The sequence below is a fragment of the Stomoxys calcitrans genome, chromosome 2, assembly GCF_963082655.1.
Source record: "Stomoxys calcitrans chromosome 2, idStoCalc2.1, whole genome shotgun sequence".
In the NCBI taxonomy this organism is placed as follows: domain Eukaryota; kingdom Metazoa; phylum Arthropoda; class Insecta; order Diptera; family Muscidae; genus Stomoxys; species Stomoxys calcitrans.
In genome coordinates, this window is record NC_081553.1 from 239076724 (window position 1) to 239097025 (window position 20302).

At 38.5% G+C, this 20302-nt stretch overlaps 1 protein-coding gene across 2 annotated transcripts in view; it reads right to left on the bottom strand.

Moving 5' to 3' along the window:
- Window positions 1–7690, bottom strand: part of LOC106087924 (dipeptidase 1) — a 47812-nt gene extending 40122 nt beyond the window's left edge. For both annotated transcript variants that reach the window (XM_013253146.2, XM_059363042.1), the window contains exon 1: window positions 7195–7690. The gene's annotated coding sequence lies outside the window, so the exon portion shown is untranslated. The remainder of the gene's footprint in view (window positions 1–7194) is intronic.
- Between the last annotated feature and the right edge of the window lie 12612 nt (window positions 7691–20302).

Genomic DNA, 20302 nt, shown 5'->3' on the forward strand with positions numbered 1-20302 from the left:
ATGCCAAAATTAACATATCACTTCATAGAGCAAGGTGTGTATAAAAAAAATTTAAATAAACAGTCAATTTAAATGAGAAGGAGTGGAAGCGGAGCGAAAAGAAGGAGTGGAAGCGGTGCTCGTAGTCCTATGTGTCTCGTTATGATACCAATAGTTCTTACTTCCTTCCAGTAATAGCCTCGTCTTCTCACGATCTGGGTCAGTCCTACCGACCGTTTCGCTGTTCCACAGTGTTGCATGCGCATTCGTCGCCCACGCCCTTAACTCGAACTGCGTCGACCCAAAAGGCTTTGGGTTAACAATGTTTATTGACGGCAGTCTCTTGGCCTTCACCGCTATCCTCATGCCATCCTCAGAGAAAGCATTAATCTCCTTCTTACACTACAAGACTGTTCGTGACCTTACCGTCCTGGTTGTTAATGTAGACCCCAGGCCTACTCTTTCCTCTAGCTTTGATCCATCCATGTAACATGATCTTCCAGATGGCCATACTAGGGTTCCGTCAATAGAAGACTGTAGCGCTGGCAGCAGTGCCTCACACTCGAACTCAAGGTTCATCCCAGGTATCCGATCAGAAACCTCTTCCCTTCTTGCCAGGTTTCCTATCGTCGGCTCGAGTATCCGCGATGGTATGAGCTGCTCCCATCCTCAATCCATTCTCCCATCGCCTTAAGTTTCATAGCCGCAGTGGCTGTCTCACACTTAATTTGTATGTTAGTGGGTCGGATGTCTAGAATAGTCTCCAGTACCCTAGTGGGCGTGGTCCTCATCGCACCGCCTATGCCAAGGCAACATGTTCTCTGAATCTGTTGTACGGTCCTTATGTTGCACTTTTTTTCCATAGCAGTCCACCAAACTACTGAGGCGCAAGTAAGTATTGGTCTAATCACGTTCCTGTAGAGCCATGGGGCCTGAATCCGATGACAGTCCTATCAGGCTCCATATCGAGCCTACGGCCCGTCTACGTAATGCCCAACATTTGTGAGCCTTCGCAGTACGCTTCTGAATGTGACACTTCCGATTCAGTTTCCTGTCCAAGATCACCTAAGTGTTTGACCTTGTCAGATATCGAAATCATCTTATTGAGGAAACGTGGTGCGTTTAATTGGCCCACCTTCGTCTACCTCGTGAACAGGCATATTTCAGTCTTCTCTGGGTTAACATTGAGACCCCTAGGTCTAGCCCAGTCATATGCAAGATCCTTTCGGCCCTTTTGCATAGCTGGTTCGGATCCTTATCCCTTGTATAAGTTTCGTATTCTTATTCCCATATTGCGCCACTCGCTAAACATATCATATTTGGGCGGTTTTTTTTGGGGGGGAACGGGCCGCCCAACACTTGGGGTTACATTTTTATATCACGTTCGTACTCTACTCTTAAATTCCTTCCCTTAGAATAGCGTTCCAAGACCCTCGATCTTCTGCTCTTCTTCTTTAATCTATAATACTTTTCATTTCATACCCTTATTATCCCAATCGGTAAACATTTCCGGTGGGTTTTGGTGTGCGGCGTTCCCCCAGATTACCCAAAGTTTTATACCAATTTGTCTTTGGGTTACCGTAAGCATACAAACCAAATTAAATCGGTCCACCCATCTCCGAGATCTGGCCTTTTCGAAAATTCCCCCTTGGTGAATTAAAAATGGGGTATTCTATATCCATCGGGGGGTCAAATTCTACCACCTATGAAAATTTCATGAAAATCGGTTCAGCCGTTTTTGATTCTATAAGTAACACACAAACCAACAAACAAAGCGCAACACTTTAATTTTTATAAAATAGATTTATTTAAAATTGAAATATGTTAAATATTTTACAACAAATATGACCAAAAGTAAAAAGTTCAGTGTGAAGGACATCAACAATCTATCTCCATCTAACTCTATTTACTTCTAGCCTTGTTCTGGGATATTTTAATGCGAAGATAGGGAAGGGAAACACCTTTGGCCCAACAGTAGGAAATTTAGCCTCCATTAGATAACGTCCGATAATGGGTTCAGGCTATTAGATTTCTACGCGCCAAAAAACATGGTAGTAGCAGCACCAGATTTCAACATAAAAAAAATTCACATAGTGTCCCCGGATCAAGAAGAAAGAAGCCAAATTGATCGCGTGTTAAAGGTACGATCGATCCGTGGAGCGAATATAGATTTGGATTATCACCTTGTTGCTGCAAAGGTTCGCACCCGTTTGAGTATGGCGAAAAAAATACGATGGCGGCGAAGAGGTTACCGCAGAACCAATCCCGATGATTGGAACCGCAGCATTCTATATACCGTACACAAGAAAGGAGACAAGACGGAATGTGTCATCCACAGAGGAATAAGTCTCCTCCCCTTAAGACGAAATGAATTGTATCATTCCCTAAACGACCTGTGCACCGATCAGATAAAGAAAAGGGTGAAAGTTGGTAACCACAACTTTGAGAGACTCAACAACATTAGCTACCTCGGCACCGCCGTAACCGAAACGAATGGCACCAGTTTTAATATAAAGCGAAGAATAATACAAGCAAACAGTTGCTACTTTGGATTAAGCGAGCAATTTTAAAACAAAGCCTCCTCTCGACCAACGAAGATTACACTATACAAGGCACTGATACTAACCGTGTTGATACATGGTTCCATGTAACATGTGAAAGTAGACGAGGCAGCGCTTGTGTGTTTTAGAGTAAGATTCTTCGTAACATTTTTCGACCAGTTTGCATTGATGGAGATAATCGGCGTCGTATTAACTGTATGACGACGTTAGCAAGTTAAACGTATCAAAATACAACGGTTGTGTTGGCCATGTCACGTTGTCAGAATGACGACGTTAGCATAGTTAAACGTATCAAAATACAACGGTTACGTTGGCCACATCATGTTGTCACAATGAATGAAGAATCGAAGAAGTCCTTTGAAGGCAATCACGGTGGTACACGCAAACCGGGAAGACCAAAGATCAAGTGGTGAGAGACACCTCGAAACTTTGTGTCAGAGATTTTAGAAGGAGCGCAGAAAATAGAGGCGCTTGGAACGCTATTCTAAGTTCGGCTAGTGGGACTAATGTTCTGTAATAGCCAATTAAAAAAAGTAAAGCACTTCTAGCCTTGTTGATACGTTCGCGGATGTCTGCTTCTGATCCTCTCCCTTTAGTAATTTTGCTGCCACGATAGGACATGGCCATTTATAGTGAGCGGTATCAGATTTGTTGTTCCTCATCAAATTGGTCATATTTATGTTTATTTTCAGGCCCACTTTGGCAGCGCAAAGAGGCATATATCATCCGCATAGTCGATGTCTCCATGAAAGTCGTTTATACCCCAGCGAATTTCATAGGGTGCCTCAGCATTTGTCGCCTCCAGACGGAATGTAGTAAAATTGAAAAGAGCGTCGGCAATAGGATGCACCCCTTCTTCACTCCTTTATCGATCCCGAAAGGACGGCTCTCTTTTCCATTGAAATGGACTAAAACTACTGCATTCCTATACAGCCCTCTCTTTTCTGAGATGCCCTTATTCAACAGCGTGCTCCACCTACAGTCTCACGAATCTTTGTCAAAAGCACTCTCGAAGTTTATCGATAAATGGTATGGGTGTGTTTTAAGCTCTGCAGACTGTTCAATGATTATACGCAAGGAGTTGATGTAGTTGGCACGAGAACGACCAGGCCGGAAACCCGTCTGTCACTTCAGTAAAATGCAGTCCCTCTCCAGATTTTACACTGGGTGAGGTCACCCTTCTTTGGGATTGTGACCATGATTCCATTTTGAAGGAAAAACATTTGTATTCCATACCTCTCTGACGATTGGGGCGATTAATTGAGCTTTGGGGGGTGCTCGCGCCATCCCTGTAATTGAAGTTCGGGCGTTGATAATTCCGATCCGTCCTCATCTTTTATTATAGCCATTGGCCTGATATTTTTCTGCCCTTTACTTTTATTGGCCCGTAAACGCCACGCATGTTTCCAATATTAATTGCATTTTCGGCTTGCTATGCCAGCGTATTAAAATACATTCGCTTATCTTTGCGAGCTAGGCGTTTGACCAAGGCGAAGGCGCGATATTTAGTTCTGGCTGCAGTTATTGTAACAGTTGACTTTGCCCATAGTAGAACGCTGCGAGTACGTTTCCAGTGTCTTATTTCCTCTATTATTTCGTTGTTTATCCATGGTTTATGGGATCGTCTAGCATTATCTATGATAGAGGTGGCCGTCTCGGTACATTCTGCTCATGTCTGTGTTAGATTTTGTAGATTCTTTGTTAATGCTGTCTTGTATTAGAGCGAGATTTCGGGGTTTTTTTTGATGAAAGAGGTTGAACTTTGTACTTTTTGTTTGGTCTCTATCGATGCCGGCTCCACGTCTAGTTTCACATCCACCAACGAACCCAGAAAGAGTTTGCTGATAAGTACGTGATTGATTTGATTACGGGTGTTTCCATGAGGTGATTTTCAAATATATTTGTACCTCCAATAAAGAGCCGGTTTATTGCGATAAAGTCAACCATTAGGTCGCCATTGTCATTACTGGTACTGGTAGCCCCATTTATTTGGTGGATTTCATTGATTGAATGAAGTGGTAGCCACCTTAAAGTTCAATAGTTCCGGATTTCGGCCATTGTAGTTCACTTAAACCGAGGATGTATAGGTTGTAGTTTGACATCTCGTTCTGGACTTTGTAGAGTCTCTATGATTCTGAGAGAGTTCTGACGTTGCATATACTTTACTTACTTTACTTTGATTGGCTATGACAGAATATTTGTTCCATTAGCCGAACGTGAAATAGCGTTTTAAACGTCTCGATCTTCTGCGCTCATTCTAAAATCTCTGACACCAAGTTTCGAGGTGTCTCCCACCACTTTATCTTTCATCGGGCTTTTGGTTTTCCTGGTTTGCGTGTACCACCGTATTTGCCTTCAAAAGACTTCTTTGCTGGAGCTTCTTCATCCATTCTGCCAACATGCCCTAGCCAACGCAGCCGTTGTATTTTGATGCGTGTAACTATGCTATCGTCGTCATCATACGTCTTTTCCAGGATTTGGCGGATTTACCAGGTCTAAAGCCGCATTGATGGGGCCCAATTATCTCATTGACTTTAGGTTTTAATCTTTCACACAGTACGCTCGAGAGTATCTTGTATGCGATGGGGGGAGACTTATTCCTCTGTAGTTGGCACATTCCGTCTTGCCTCCTTTCTCGTGTTCGGGACATAGTATGCTGAGGTTCCAATCATCGGGTATGCGTTCTTTTAGCCAGATTGCGCAGATAAGCTGATGCATACGCCTTATCGGCGTGTTGCTTCCGGTCTTAAATAGTTCAGCGGGTAACCCGTCGGCTCCTGCTGCCTTGTTGTTCTTTAGTCGGGTCACTGCTACTTGGACCTCATTCTGACTAGGAGGTAAACAGTCTATACCATCATCATTGATTGGTTCTGCGGTATCCTCTTCGCCGCCAACGTCGGACACTAGCAGTTGGGTAAAATGTTCTTTCCATATCCTCAGCATGTTATCTATGTCAGTCACCAGATTTCCTTCTTTGTCTCTGTGCCTGCACCAAAGCCATCGGTTTGATGTTTAATTCTTTCGTAGAATTTCCGGACTTCATTCTGACTCCTGTTCATCTTAATTCGCTTATACTCACGTCTTTCCATTTCCCTTTTCTTTCTGCGGAATAGACGTTTCTCCTCTCTCCTTTTCTCCCGATACCTCTCCTTCATCTGGCTCGTTGCTACTGATTCCAGGGTTGCTCTATATGCCGCATTCTTGGCTTCAGTAGCATCTCGACACTCTTGGTCGTACCATGGGTTTCTTGGAGGATGCTTTCGTACCAAGTACGGATTTCGCGGCATTTTCCATAGAGTGGGCTATAGTTTGCCACTGCGCCATAATATCACAAGGAGTGCTTTCATCAAGCAGTTAGGTCAGTCGAGTGAAGTATACCGCTGCCATCTGTTATATTTGCAGCTTTTCAATGTCCAGCTTCCCTGCAGTGTCAGATCTTACTTTCCTCGCCATGTTCAAACGGGTGCGAACCTTTACTGCAACTAGGTAATGATCCGAATCTAAATTCGCTCCACGGATCGATCGTACATCTAACACCTTCCATCTATCACATCGTGATCAATTTGGTTCATCGTGTTTGGATCGGGTAACAGCCATGTGGCTTTGTGAATATTTTTATGTTGAAATCTGGTGCTAGTAACTACCATGTTTTTTGCCGCGGCGCAATCTATCAGCCTCAACCCATTACTAGACGTTATCTCGTGGAGGCTAAACTTTCCGACTGTTGGACCAAAACAATTTTCCTTTCTATCTTCGCATTCAAATTCATGCCTCGTGTTATGGCCGCTATAGTACAGTTCGTCACCGTTTGGTGTTGTAGTGACGCCATTCCCAGTCCATCGCACATTCTGTAAGGCGATAATATCTGCCTTGTACTTCTCTAAAACATCCGTCAGCGCATATACTGCACCTTTTCTATAAAGAGTGTGGACATTCCAGGTGCAGAACGGCAAATCACGGTCCTTTTTTCGTTTGCGTGGGTCGTCAAAGTTGGGGGGGTCCGTTTTTACTATTCCTTTATTTCTCATAGTAGTTCTCATAGTTTTCCGGTGCGGGTTATTGGCCTAGCGCCCCAACCGCATGGGTTTTGTGGAATTGCACATGTATCCCTCGTTGTGGCGAGCCGCTTGCTCCAAGTTCCGACGCTCGCCTCCAGCCGCCCCTAATCTGGGAACAGACGTTGCCTGACGTCACATATTCCAATCAGAAACCTTGTTTTGAATCCATATGTCGTAATGGGGGGGGGGGTATTAGTTCCATTAATTCTTGTTGATGTGTCTGTAATCGTGTTTTTTTAACACTTTCCCTTCAAAATGTTGTGTGTGTGGGAAGTTATTTATTTTGCAATGAAACTTACTGAAGACTAACCACACATGTTTATTTAATTTTCCCACCTACCACCATTCATTTAGCCCATCCGTTTACAAAACATCACGTTTAACGTCCTACCAATTCAAAATATGTTTTGCCTGCGATCATAAGTTTATGTCACATTTGTCTAACCTGTTTCTCAGAGAATACAAACCAATGAAAATGTGTCATTATTATCCCGTTTTAAAGGCAACAACATACAAAGCCCTCTTACAATGTCTTACCAGTAAATCAGTTAAAAAAAAAGCATGCTAGGCCTGCTTTAAAGCCTCCTTCCACTCACCATAGATATAACGAGCAACCAGCATTTTTGATGTTTTGTAACGCAGTTACTTGTAATGAGTGTTCCAGCGTACTCCGGCACTCAGAGCATTATTTCTTGTAAAACTGCAGTGTTGCTGATGACGTTTTATTTATTTAGTATTTTGCTTTTCTTTAGAAACACTTCCCATATTTTTTAACATTAAATGGGCATGGCAGTAATAACCTAGAGCAACACGTGATTTTCTTCAATACGCTATGCATATTCCCGAAATATTAACATTTTATAAAAAAAAAACACATCGCCAAACAATGCTTGCACTTCAATTAAACTGTCGAAAGAGACTTGCTTAGACACACTACATTCGTTTAACAATATACCAATTAATGTGTGTGTATTGTTTTGTTTTTTTTTTTTTTTTTTTTTGTTTTACGAGTGAAATTTTCGTCCAGAGTAACCCGGCGGCGGACCTCTTTAATCATACGCAACTTCACCGTTCTGTGTTCGAAATGTAACTAACTCGAGTCGTCACAGTATGCCTCTACTGGACTCAATTCCTTGTCACGACAAATGCCTGTGAGAGCCCTGTTTTGGAATATGGGGCAATGTTTTTACTATTCTCCCATACCCCTGCTGATGGGAGTAATAGCAGCTTTTGATGAAATCGGTCCATTCAAAATAATTACAGTAACATACATGACTTCAAAGCCAAATGTAAGATGTGCATCCTATTTAAATTTAAATAAATCATTTCATTGGCGAATCTCCGAATTGAATGTGCAGTTTCAACTTAAATTCATGTCCTAATATTACGTGAAATGGATTGTGCGCATGCACAAGCTTTTTCTCTTCCTTAAGGGATATCTCTCTTCATTTTGTTACTGTGAAAATATTGGGGATATTCCGAAAGCTCTTTTGCTCACATCAGCTGTGCGCTCTAACTGTGCAGACCAGACAGAGCTTTTCCTGCGTCTTCATAGCAGTGCATTCCTTGCAGCTTCACAGTCCTTAATAATAATTGACACATGAACTTGCGTTGTGTTTTGTACCATACCACTGACCAATATTTGACTGAATTGTAAAGTATTGGCATGTGTGTATGCTCGTATATGATGCAATTCCCAGGGGAAACTATGAATGGTCTTGCACTTTGAGATATTAAAGTAGCAGTTATATCTCCACAAAAGACCAATTTTATTGGTTTTCGCCTAGTTTTCATTCACTAGTTGAATAGAATAGCTGATATTTACAAAACATATAATCATGACTGAAAATTGCTGCTAGGATATAAGTAAAGAATAGCATTTTCTTAATTACCATACTGTCAAAACCATGGCTGCGGAGTCGATGTGGAGAAAATTTTCCCGGAGTAAAGAAATTTACCTTGATTCAGACTCCGGACAAAGTAAGAAAAAATGTTTAGAAAACAATTAAATGCGCGTTAAGTTCGGCCGGGCCGAATCTTAAATATCCTCCACCATGAGCCGCATGTGACAAGTTCTTTGAAGGATTTTTTCACATATATTAGAGCTATATCCAGTTATGGGCCGATATCAAAAAGTCGATTCAGTTCAATTCAGTTTATTAGTTAGATAATATTTATAAATCAAAACCATGGCTGCGGAGTCGATGTGGAGAAAATTTTCCCGGAGTAAAGAAATTTACCTTGATTCAGACTCCGGACAAAGTAAGAAAAAATGTTTAGAAAACAATTAAATGCGCGTTAAGTTCGGCCGGGCCGAATCTTAAATATCCTCCACCATGAGCCGCATGTGACAAGTTCTTTGAAGGATTTTTTCACATATATTAGAGCTATATCCAGCTATGGGCCGATATCAAAAAGTCGATTCAGTTCAATTCAGTTTATTAGTTAGATAATATTTATAAGACAATTTTTTCAAATTTGGAAATACTATTCTAAGAGATAAAGTTTAACCTTGTTTCTTTTAAATATCACAAATAATATTATAATAAATAATATTTACAAATACCCATATAATTTTTTTTATATTTATAAAAGATACTTAACCAAACTTATTGCTAATTATTGAGGCGCCAACTCTATATGTTTGTATGCTGACTAACAACACTTGGCGTTGAAATTTTAGGTTATTTTTTTTTTAATTTTTGCAGCCACAATGTCGACATTGGCAACTTGGTGGAGTATTGAAGTCGAAAAACGATCTTCGACGATTATATATAACAATCTTAGTATTTGGTTTTACATTACTAGGACCCTTTTTAAATGACAGATTGCACTGTTGGCCCAGACAGGCGATGCGAAAAATATAATGGCTTGAAAAATAGTTCTCCACATTCAACGCCGAAGCTCTGTGTATAAAAGGGCAAAGTGTTCTATTAAGGATATTCAAATGTATTTTATCATCTACACCCCGTATCTTCCTAGTCTTATTTAAATTTCCTGGAGCCTTCCAAATTGAATAATTTTATGGCCAGTTAAAACATAATTACAATCGAAAGCGAGTATATGTTCATCTATCATACTCTCGGTAACTGAGCTGTTTAAATCTGAGGAAAATGAATGGTTACTATAAAAGTGTGCACCCAAAATCTTGCATGTCTCAGCTGCCTCAAAATAACGTTCGTTTTCATAATGGAGTGTAGGAATACCATTCGACTTTTTACGTATGATCTTAATCAGCTTCCTCAAAAAGGGGGATCCCTTCTCAAAGTTCCATAACAAGTTGTTGCACAAGGTTTTTCTAAATCTCTCAATAGAATTTTTTATTACCGAACTTTATACCTTAAGCTGGGTATGCACCTCTTGCGAAATTTTCGGTTGCAACCAAGACATTTATGTCGTTACTGAAAAATAGGGTGTAGAATACATGATTTCGACAAACATCGTTATAGAATTTTGGCCGAATTTTAATTATTTTTGGCTAACAAAGCACATTTGTACTAAAATTAATCGTTTTTATTTGCAAATAACTTAATTTCATGTTGCATGGACCTACCAAAACATACTTTTTCATTCGTAATTGCAAGAAAAAATTCTCCAATGCTTATTATGTCACCCTGTTACGCTAAGAAAATTTCATTTGAGCTGCCTACCTGCAAGCGAAAATTGCGGTAGCGTTATCGTTAACAAAAATTTCGTTTAAGATATGTCAATGCATTTCTTATGGTAACGAAAATTTGTCAGAGGTGCATACTGCGCTTTAGGCTCGTAGTAATTATTGGTCTCACGTAAGCATAACCATTTTCTAAGAAAATAATTTCGCCGTTGAATCAGAACCTTAATATCCGTGGCAATTTCCTATTTGGATTTCTTTTCCACTTTGATGGCACATTTTGCGAAATAGCTATATTCAAAGTCGTAGTAAAGTGGACCAGAGCAGAATCCACCATCCCTGATTTGGACAAGCCTACAGTGAGAATAATTAAACTCCGATTTATAAAAGAAGAAAATTGCGATAAGTAGGCTTTCTTAAAATTAAGATAATTTCGTTGGGAAATGTCATACCACGAATTGAGGGTGAGGTGATAGATGATCGGAACTTAAATTGTTAATAGTTGCAGGTTTATCTAAGAACTCGTTTATATTGCAAAGAAATGTGTCAAGCCATATGAATCTTGTTTCTCAAACATTACATTCCCGTGGGAGTTTCCGTGCAACTTCTCCCATCGGACGCCTTCCCAGGTGGTGGATTGGCGCATCAGATGTGACGGGTACCGCGGAAATCAAATATGCGCGGCGAACCAACAAGTTCGTACAAGCAGGGGCTGTCCCGCTTGCACGAATATGAACACTATGGGTCCGAGCAATCGGGTCGGCAGCGGATGACCCATATCCGTGAAAAATTTTCTTTAGTTGATTTCGAGGTGGGCACAAATTTTATCTAAAGAAAATTTTTCGCGGATATGTTTTCTTTAGAAACATTTTCATTGTCTTTTTATTTCGAAAAATGTCATTAAAATTTGTGTTTCATTGAAAACTTTTCTTTAAAAAAATTCAATGACATTTTGTTGTTTGAAAAATGTCATTAAAATTTTGCCTCTAAAATAAATTCTATAAAAATTTTGTCCGAACAAATAATTTTATTGAAATTTTGTATATACAAAATAATTCAGCGGGGGCCCACCTGTGCCAAATTTTGTGTCAACAGAAATAGTCACTGAAATTCGGCCTTACGAAATCTTTACAAAAAATACTCATTGACATTTTGTCTTCAAAATATTCAGAAATTTTGGCTGCGGAAAACAATTTCATTAAAAATGTTGTCTTCAGAAAAATTTTCATTGAAATTTTGCCTTCAAAAAATTGCATATTATCGAAAATTTCTTATTTGAACCTAGTTTCCTATTTTTTCTGAGTACTTATCCAACTATTGGCATTGTTGGACTGCTCTACTTATCCAACTATTGGCATTGTTGGATAAGTTGGATTTGAATAAGGGAAGAAATATTTGATTTGTTTTCTAGTTCGCTTGTGAAGCAAGTCGTCCTTAAGAGCCCTCTTCAAATTCAGATGTGTGCTTTACAACCTACTCTTGTTGGGATGTATGTAAAGCACCGTGATCCATTTGACATCGCCCGCTGATGATTTTTCTTGGTCGAAAATGAAATCGGAATACGGATAGCCAGTCTAATGATTCTAGCAACAACGCACAGTGGAATTGGAAACCAGTAAGTAAAGGCAAAAGTCGGGCGGGGCCGACTATATAATACCCTACACCACCGAGATTACGTATTCTTTCAATACATGGAACCTATGTTGAAATCTATTCAGACTTTAATTTTGCAAAGCTATTGAAATATTAAATAAAACTGTAAGATTTTCTTCTTGCCTTAAGAGGGTCATATCGAATAAAAGTGACGCACAGTGGGATTGGAAACCAGTAAGTAAAGGCAAAAGTCGGGCGGGGCCGACTATATAATACCCTACACCACCGAGATTACGTATTTTCTTTCTATACATGGAACCTATGTTGAAATCTATTCAGACTTTAATTTTACATAGCTATTGAAATATTAAATAAAACTTTGTAAGATTTTCTTACGATAGGATTTAAATTGTGGCTACTACAGCATTAAAGGGCCATATCGAATAAAAAATATATGTCGGAATCATATCTAAATCTGGACCGACTTTTGCAAAGTTTTGCACACGTACTGGGATGTTAAAAAATGCCTCGCGCTAAACTTTGTAAAGATCGGACAATAGCTGTGGCTTCTACTGCCTTAAATGGCTATATTGTATGAAAGATATATGTGGGAGCTATATATAAATCTGGCCCGATGTTGACAACAATTTGTACACACATCCGGACGTCGAATAAAACACCTCACCCTAAATTTTGTACAGATCGACCCAAAACTGTGGCTTCTAAAGGCTTAAAAGCCTTTATCGGATGAAAGATATATATGTAAATCTGAAGCGATTTTGACGAATTATGGGACACTTATGAGAACGTCAAATAAAACACCTCTTGCTGAATTTTGTACAGGTCGGACCAAAATTTTGGCTTCTACAGCCTTAAAGAGCCATACTGGGATGAAAGATATATACAGGAGCTACATCTAAACCTGGTCCGATTTTGACGAAATTTTATACACACTTGAAGACGTCGAATAAAACACATCTTGCTAAATTTTGTAATGATCGGACCAAAATTGTGGCTTCTGCAGCATTAAAAGTCCATATCGTATAAAAGAAATATATGGGAGCTATATTTTAATCTGATCCGATTTTGACGAAATTTTGCACATATATGAGGATGTTATATAAAACACCTCATGCCAAATTTTGTAAAGATCGGACCAAAACTGTGGCTACTACAGTCTTAAAAGTCCATATCGGATGAAAGTGTATATGGGAGCTATATTTAAATCTGATCCGATTTTGACGAAATTTTGCACACATCAAGGATGTCTAATAAAACACCTCTTGCCAAATTTTGTAGAGATCGCATCAAAATTGTGGCTTCTACAGCCTTGAAAGGCCATATCGGATGAAAGATATAAACTGTGGCTTCTACAGGTTTAAAAGGCTTTATCGGATGAAAGATATATATGTAAATCTGAAGCGATTTTGACGAATTATGGCACACATGAGAACGTCAAATAAAACACCTCTTGCTTAGTTTTGTACAGGTCTGAACAAAATCTTGGCTTCTACAGCCTTAAAGAGCCATACTGGGATGAAAGATATATATAGGAGCTACATCTAAACCTGGTCTGATTTTGACGAAATTTTATACACACGTGAAGACGTCGAATAAAACACAACTTGCTAAATTTTGTAATGATCGGACCAAAATTGTGGCTTCTGCAGCCTTAAAAAGTGCATATCAGATGAAAGATATATATGGGAGCTATATCTAAATCTGTATCGATTTATATCAAAATCAATAGTGTTCGTCCATGGACCAAAAAAGAGACTTTTGCAAAATTTTGTGAAAATCGGACAACAAATGCGACCGGACCTTGACGACAAAAATACATGGACAGACAGGCAGACGGACATAGCTAAATCGAATCAGGTAGTGATTCTAAGCCGATCCGTATACTTATCGTTTAGCTCTTCTCCGTCTTAGCGTTGCAAACAAATGAACAAATCTTTAATACCCTGTACCACAATGGTGCTATAGGGTATAAAAATTAGTGAAAATTTGTCTGCCAATTGTGAACGGATACAGATACCTTCAATGAGAACAGAGTGTCCATAGCCGTCACATGACCAAATAGAACGCTTCCTTAGCCTCACATCAGTGGTCGCAGCAATTTGTCTAGCCACAATATCCATAAGCATTAGGTGGTTAGTCGAAGATCTTTATCAGCAAACCAAGTGCTGCCAACGGGAGACTTGAGAACGTTGTTTCTACTTTTGGGTAAAGCAGTTATAGTCCTATGCAGCCTTCGAAATGCATGCTGATGCTCGGCAAATTGAAATTGTCCAACGGGAGAAGTAGTCCCTCATGCGTCTTGTTTACTAATGAGAGAAGGGAGATCGGTCTGTACGACTCCCCCTTGCTCGGGATCACATTGCTCATCTTCCAAACATCGGGTACTAAAATAGTGTTCAGGCAGGCTGAGGACAGTTGTAAGGTATTCGACTCCAGGCAAATCCAGATTCTTCAGCATTTGTGTAAAAATTCCGTCTGGGACCAGCGCCTTGCGTGACTAAGCACCACATATGACATTCGGAGCTTCATGCACGGTTGTTGTTGTAGCAGTGCGTTGTACACTGATGAGGCAGCCCTTGCCGATGAAGGACTTAATCCGGTACGCACAACCAGCTGCCATGGGATTGCACGTTAAATTGTAATGGCTGTCCACCGGCAGGGAGATCACGGATACGACGAATGGCTCCCCTTCTAGCCTTGTCACTCTCGGGTCAATAAATTGACGTTTTTCTAAGGAAAATACCTCACAAATATAGCCAGTTTTTTTATTTGAGAACAATTGTTTTCCTTAGCAAGCAAATAAGAATTCAACCAAAACAAAAATCAACTGCTGTTCTGCAAATTTTCATTGGAAGTCGTTCGCGTACTTTTGTTTGTAAATTTTTTTTAATGGACCCAATATTTTACGACATACAGAAGACTGGACCGGTTGATTTGCCTTAATGGGGGGGTCGTTGCCATTTCATGTGCATAGATTCCCAACTATGTCGAAATCCGCCTCAGCCCTCATGTAGAGCTAAATATCAATTGATATTTTTCCGATGGATACTATCGCAAAAGTTAAATGTTTTGCAAAACTAAACAAAAATAAATAATCCGACGCTGAATGTATGCTTTAAGATACATTGCAATATTCATCCGATTAGGCTAGCATTTTGTACAATGATTTCTCTCATGACTTCCAACTGACTTTATTATCCTTGGTTTTATTTGGTCTGTGCATTGATATTGCTTCTACATAAATCGATCTTGTTTTTTACTTCTCATTTTCGTTTGAAATATTGGTGATGGGAAATTAACGATGGTATCGATACATATTATTAGAACTATCGAATGTTGCTATTATCGATTGTTTGCCAGCTCTACCCACATGTTTCGATAGAACTATATGTGACGCATGAGAAAGTTAACATAGTGGTGTGGCCTGAATAGTGAGTGGACAGCATGATTGGCGATCTCGGGAGTCAGTTGACTTCGTACTTTAACGCTCAAAGATTCGTTGGGGTTATTTTGGTTTTGCTCGAATATTTCCAATAATAAAACAAGTGCCAATTATGTTAGGCACGTGGTGGTTGGTCGGTGAACCATGGCGAAGCAATTAAAGGTGGTCTCATTTGTACAACAACCACAAATCATATGGTGCAATCCGCCATGTTGTCATCAAGCTGATCGACGTTTTATCAACACACGCAAAAAAATTTGTGTGAGTGTGTGTATACGAGTGCGTACATGAGCTGATTGCGGGAGACCACATTTTTAAATCCGCCTTGTTGGTGAACAGAAAATTCTGACGACTCAAAGCCATCGATTATGCCGACATCGAGTATCGATATGTAATTAGTCGAGAACGGGTACCGGGTACGCACACAATGACGTCACGTCACGATGCCGTACGACGTATATTTTGGCCGTATTTTGAACTGTTGATAATGTTGACATAAATATGACCAGAATAGTTTAATGAATTCAGACATAGAATTATTAACGGAATTTTCGGTTTTCATATGGTATATGGCCGACGCCGTATGTTTTGGCCGTATTTTGTAATGTAATGGTAATGTTTACATTAATATGACCAGAATAGTTTAATAAATATCAGTAAAAGAATTATTGTTTGTTGGGGTTGTTTTGGTTTTGCTCGAATATTTCGAATAATAAAATAAGTGTCAATTATGTTAGGCATGTGGTGTTTGGTCGGTGAACAGAAAATTCTGAGGACTCAAAGTCATCGGTTATGCCGACATCGAGTATCGATATGTGATTAGTCGAAGAAGGGTTACCGGGGTACGCACGCAATGACGTTACGTTAGGACGCTGTACAACGTATATTTGGCCGTATTTTTAAATGTTAATGATAATGTTGACATAAATATGACAAGAATAGTTTAATGAATATCAGACAGAATTATTAGCGGAATTTTCGGTTTTCATAAGGTATATGGCCGACGCCGTACGACGTATATTTTGGCAGTGTTTGGAAATGTTGATGATAATGTTGACATAAATATGACCAGAATAGTTCAATGAATGTCAGTAATAGAAAGAGTAGCGTAGTTTCGATTTCCTTGAGGTATATGGGCTTGTGCATCAGACAGAATTATTAGCGGAATTTCGGTTTTCATAAAGAATATGGCCGACGCCGTATAATTTGGCCGTATTTTTAAATGTTAACGATAATGATGACATTAATATGACCAGAATAGTTTAATGAATATCAGTAATAGAATTATTAGCGTAGTTTCGGTTTCCTTAAAGTATATGGGCTAGTGTGGTGTATAGCGTAGATGGTATTTCAAAATCGTACGACTTATCGTTTTTCTGTTATTTTAAATGATATGACGGTTACTCAAATTATGATTCCCAATAAAGTGACAGCGGCGGGCAAGAAAAGGGCAAAAGTTCAGAACAGCAAGAAAATTAAAAAAATTGTCAAAGCAGATATTAAGGCAAAATGGTGCAGAACATAATTTGAGACACCAAGAAAATTTGGAAAATGCGCGTCTCAATTAAGTGACAGGGGCGGCAAAGAAAAGGGCAAAACGTCAGAACAGCAAGAAAATTCAGAAAATTGTCAAAGCAGATATTAAGGCAAAATGGTGCAGAACATAATTTAAGATACCAAGAAAATTTGGAAAATGGTCCCTTTGGAAAATGCGCGTCTGGCGTGAAAAATAATGACCATATAAATAGTGGTCGAGAAAAAAAAAATCACGAGTCATTTTACACCAGTGGACCGGCTGTAAAGCTGAGTATTCTGTTCTGCTTTTCAAGCGGAATGCTGTCAAACTCCATTTCAATAGTTTGTTTCGTTTTTATTTATTATTTATTATTTTTATATATTTATTTTCGAAAAATAAAAAATATAAATAATAAATATATATAATAAAAATATTCCGAAAGCAGAAAGAACCCAGAAAGAACCCTAACAAGTGTTTTTGTGTTTCAATCTAGAGGTATTGCCAATTTTAAAAGAACATATCAAAGACTTAAGGCTGGTACTTTATACACTTTTCGCCGATTACTTTTTTGAGATAATAGATTTTAAATCAAAAAAACTTGCTGATTTCATTCAATAGGACATTCCCTTATTACATATGGTAAAATTTTAATAAAACTGTTATTTTATCATTGTTATTTGTATAATATTCTAAAAAGTAATTGCGAAAGACATGGATTTTCAACGGTGAAAAACAAACATAGTACCAGCCATTAGACGGGTTTCTCGAAGAAAAATAAAATTCGTGTTAACTAACCAGAACATTAATTTATCGTGGGGATAAACCTCTTGTTCGCACATTTGGTTTTCACGTACACTTTTAAGGTAATTTAGATGACATTACGCAGCAATCAGCAAATAAAGTTCTAGCGTACTCAAAAATTTGCACAAACTTTTACGGAAAATCATTACTCTCTGAGAGAGCGAAAAACATTTGGAGAGTTTTATAAATGAAAGGTTGAAAATTTCTTCTGATTGTTTTTTACCCGCAAAAGTTTCTTACTCTTTTGCAAATTTTTATTGTGCAAATTGTTACTGGGTAAGTACGCGAACACAACGTTATATTATGCAGCAATCGGTTAACAAAACACAGCTGTATTTATCGGGGCGAGAAGTCGCTAACCGGCACCCGTCTATCGGTTAAGGCTTAGCGTTAGGATAAGCAATAAGCATATATTCAGAAAACCAAATTCTATCCTATCGATACAATAAATTGTAACCGGAGAATGAGAAACCTGGCCATAAGACTGGTAGTATATTCGCTTTTCGCGACATTTTTCGCCAATAGTTTTTTTTTAAGATAATAGATTTTAAAGCAAATAAACTTGCGGATTTCATTTAGTAGGACATTGCCTCATAATTTACGGTAAAAATTTAATACAATTTTTATTGTTTGTTTTTTGTATAGTTTTTGAAAAATGTCAAATCATGGGTTTTTAACGGGGAAAAACGAACCAATTAAGCCAAATTAAAAGTGAATGTTTCGTGGTGTTTGGTTTCTAATTTCGTTGTATGTTCGTTTTTCATCGTTGAAAACACATTTTTTCTCGATTACCCTTTTGAAACACTACACAAATAACAACGATTAAGTAACAATTTTATTAAAACCCTACTGAATGAAATCAGTTTTTTTATTTAAAATCTACTATCTAAAAAAGGTAATCGGCGAAAAATATCGCCAAAAACTTATATAGTACCGGCCTTATGACAGAAAATTTGTTCCACTAGCCAAAGATAGAATAGCGTTCCAGGCACCTGTGATTATCTTTGTGTTTTGGCAGCAATAAAGCGGTTCCTATACCCCCTAATCGAGGTTAGTTTGAGTTAGCATAAGCGCAAAAAGAGTTGAAACGTATTGCAGGGTTAAAGACAGATTCTTTTATTTAAAGTAACAAATTAAGAAATCGAAATATCAGTAAAAATTATTAAAGAAATGAAGCTTTAACAGAAATATAAAAAAATAAAAAGGGGGTGTTCTATTTACCCGTTAATGCTGTTTTCGATTAGCTACGCGGCTAATTGTATACTCGCTTAGTATCGCTGTTTATTAAAAGATTTTGAATTTAAATTTCAAAATTAAAGGAGGAAGAACGAAACATATTTATTCACTGATTAAACGTTCTGAAGTGGCAAAATTGCTTACGATTTTAATGAAATCACATTTATGAACTCCGAGAAACATTTATTTAAATTTAAAATGAATTATTTTGTTTGTTTTATTGAAATTTAATTATATCAGATGTGCTGTCAGTGCTGCCAACATTAATTAGAATTAAATTAGCGAGAACAGCGGTATATTTATCCATAAGCTGGCGAATTCGCTAGACTAGTAAACTAAACACAGCAAATATCATGGCGAAACAATTAAAGGTGGTCTCATTTGTACACCAACTACAAATCATGGTGCAATCCGCCATGTTGTTAACAAGCTGATCGGCGTTTTACCAACACACATAAACAAATTTGTGTGAGTGTGTGTATATGTGTGCGTGTATGAGCAGAGAATATACGGGAAAGAAGATAACCATAAAGATAAACCATTACCGGCAGATGCGTGCCAATAATGACTTATCGTCCCGATAAATATAGCTGTGTTTTTTATCGATTACCAGTGTGTTGGCGTACTTATCCAATAACAATTTGCCAATAAAAATTTGCAAAAGAGTAAGAAACTTCCGCGGGGGAAAATCCATCCAGCAGAAATTTGCAACCTCTCATTTACAAAACTCTCCAAATGTTTTTAACGCTCACACTCTCTTTTACTGGAAAACAAAAGAGTTTCCGTAAACGTTTGTGCAAATTTTTGAGTACGCGACCACAGTTAGCTTACACGAACTTAATTTTTTTTCTACGAGAAACCCGCCCTTAAGGTAGGGAAATCAAAGAAAAGTGATTTCCCTATCCTTGTGAATAGAAAATAAAGGCTGAGCAAAAAGGAGATATTTAGCACCTATGATTATCTTTACATTTTGGCACCAATAAAGTGCTTGCTTACACGAACTTAATTTTTTTTCTACGAGAAACCCGCCCTTAAGGTAGGGAAATCAAAGAAAAGTGATTTCCCTATCCTTGTGAATAGAAAATAAAGGCTGAGCAAAAAGGAGATATTTAGCACCTATGATTATCTTTACATTTTGGCACCAATAAAATGCTTGGTATTCCGCCTAATTGCGACAAAAAGATGCGAAACGTATTGCAGGGATAAAGGCATATATATACGAGAAAGAAGATACAAGAAAGAGAATTCAAACAAAAATCTGCCATCTTAATACTGTCAAACCTGGGCTGCTCCTAACAGCTGTTCGCGTGAGACCACCTTTATGAATCCGCCTTGATGTGCAGCATTCCTTTCTACTATTCAACTTCAAAATCGATTATTTGACTTTTTAATCAGTGAAAGTTAACTTCGACGTTTTTACACAAAAAATCGATTAATGATTAGCTGAAAGTCGACTTTGGAATCCCTACCCTAACACAGCGACCT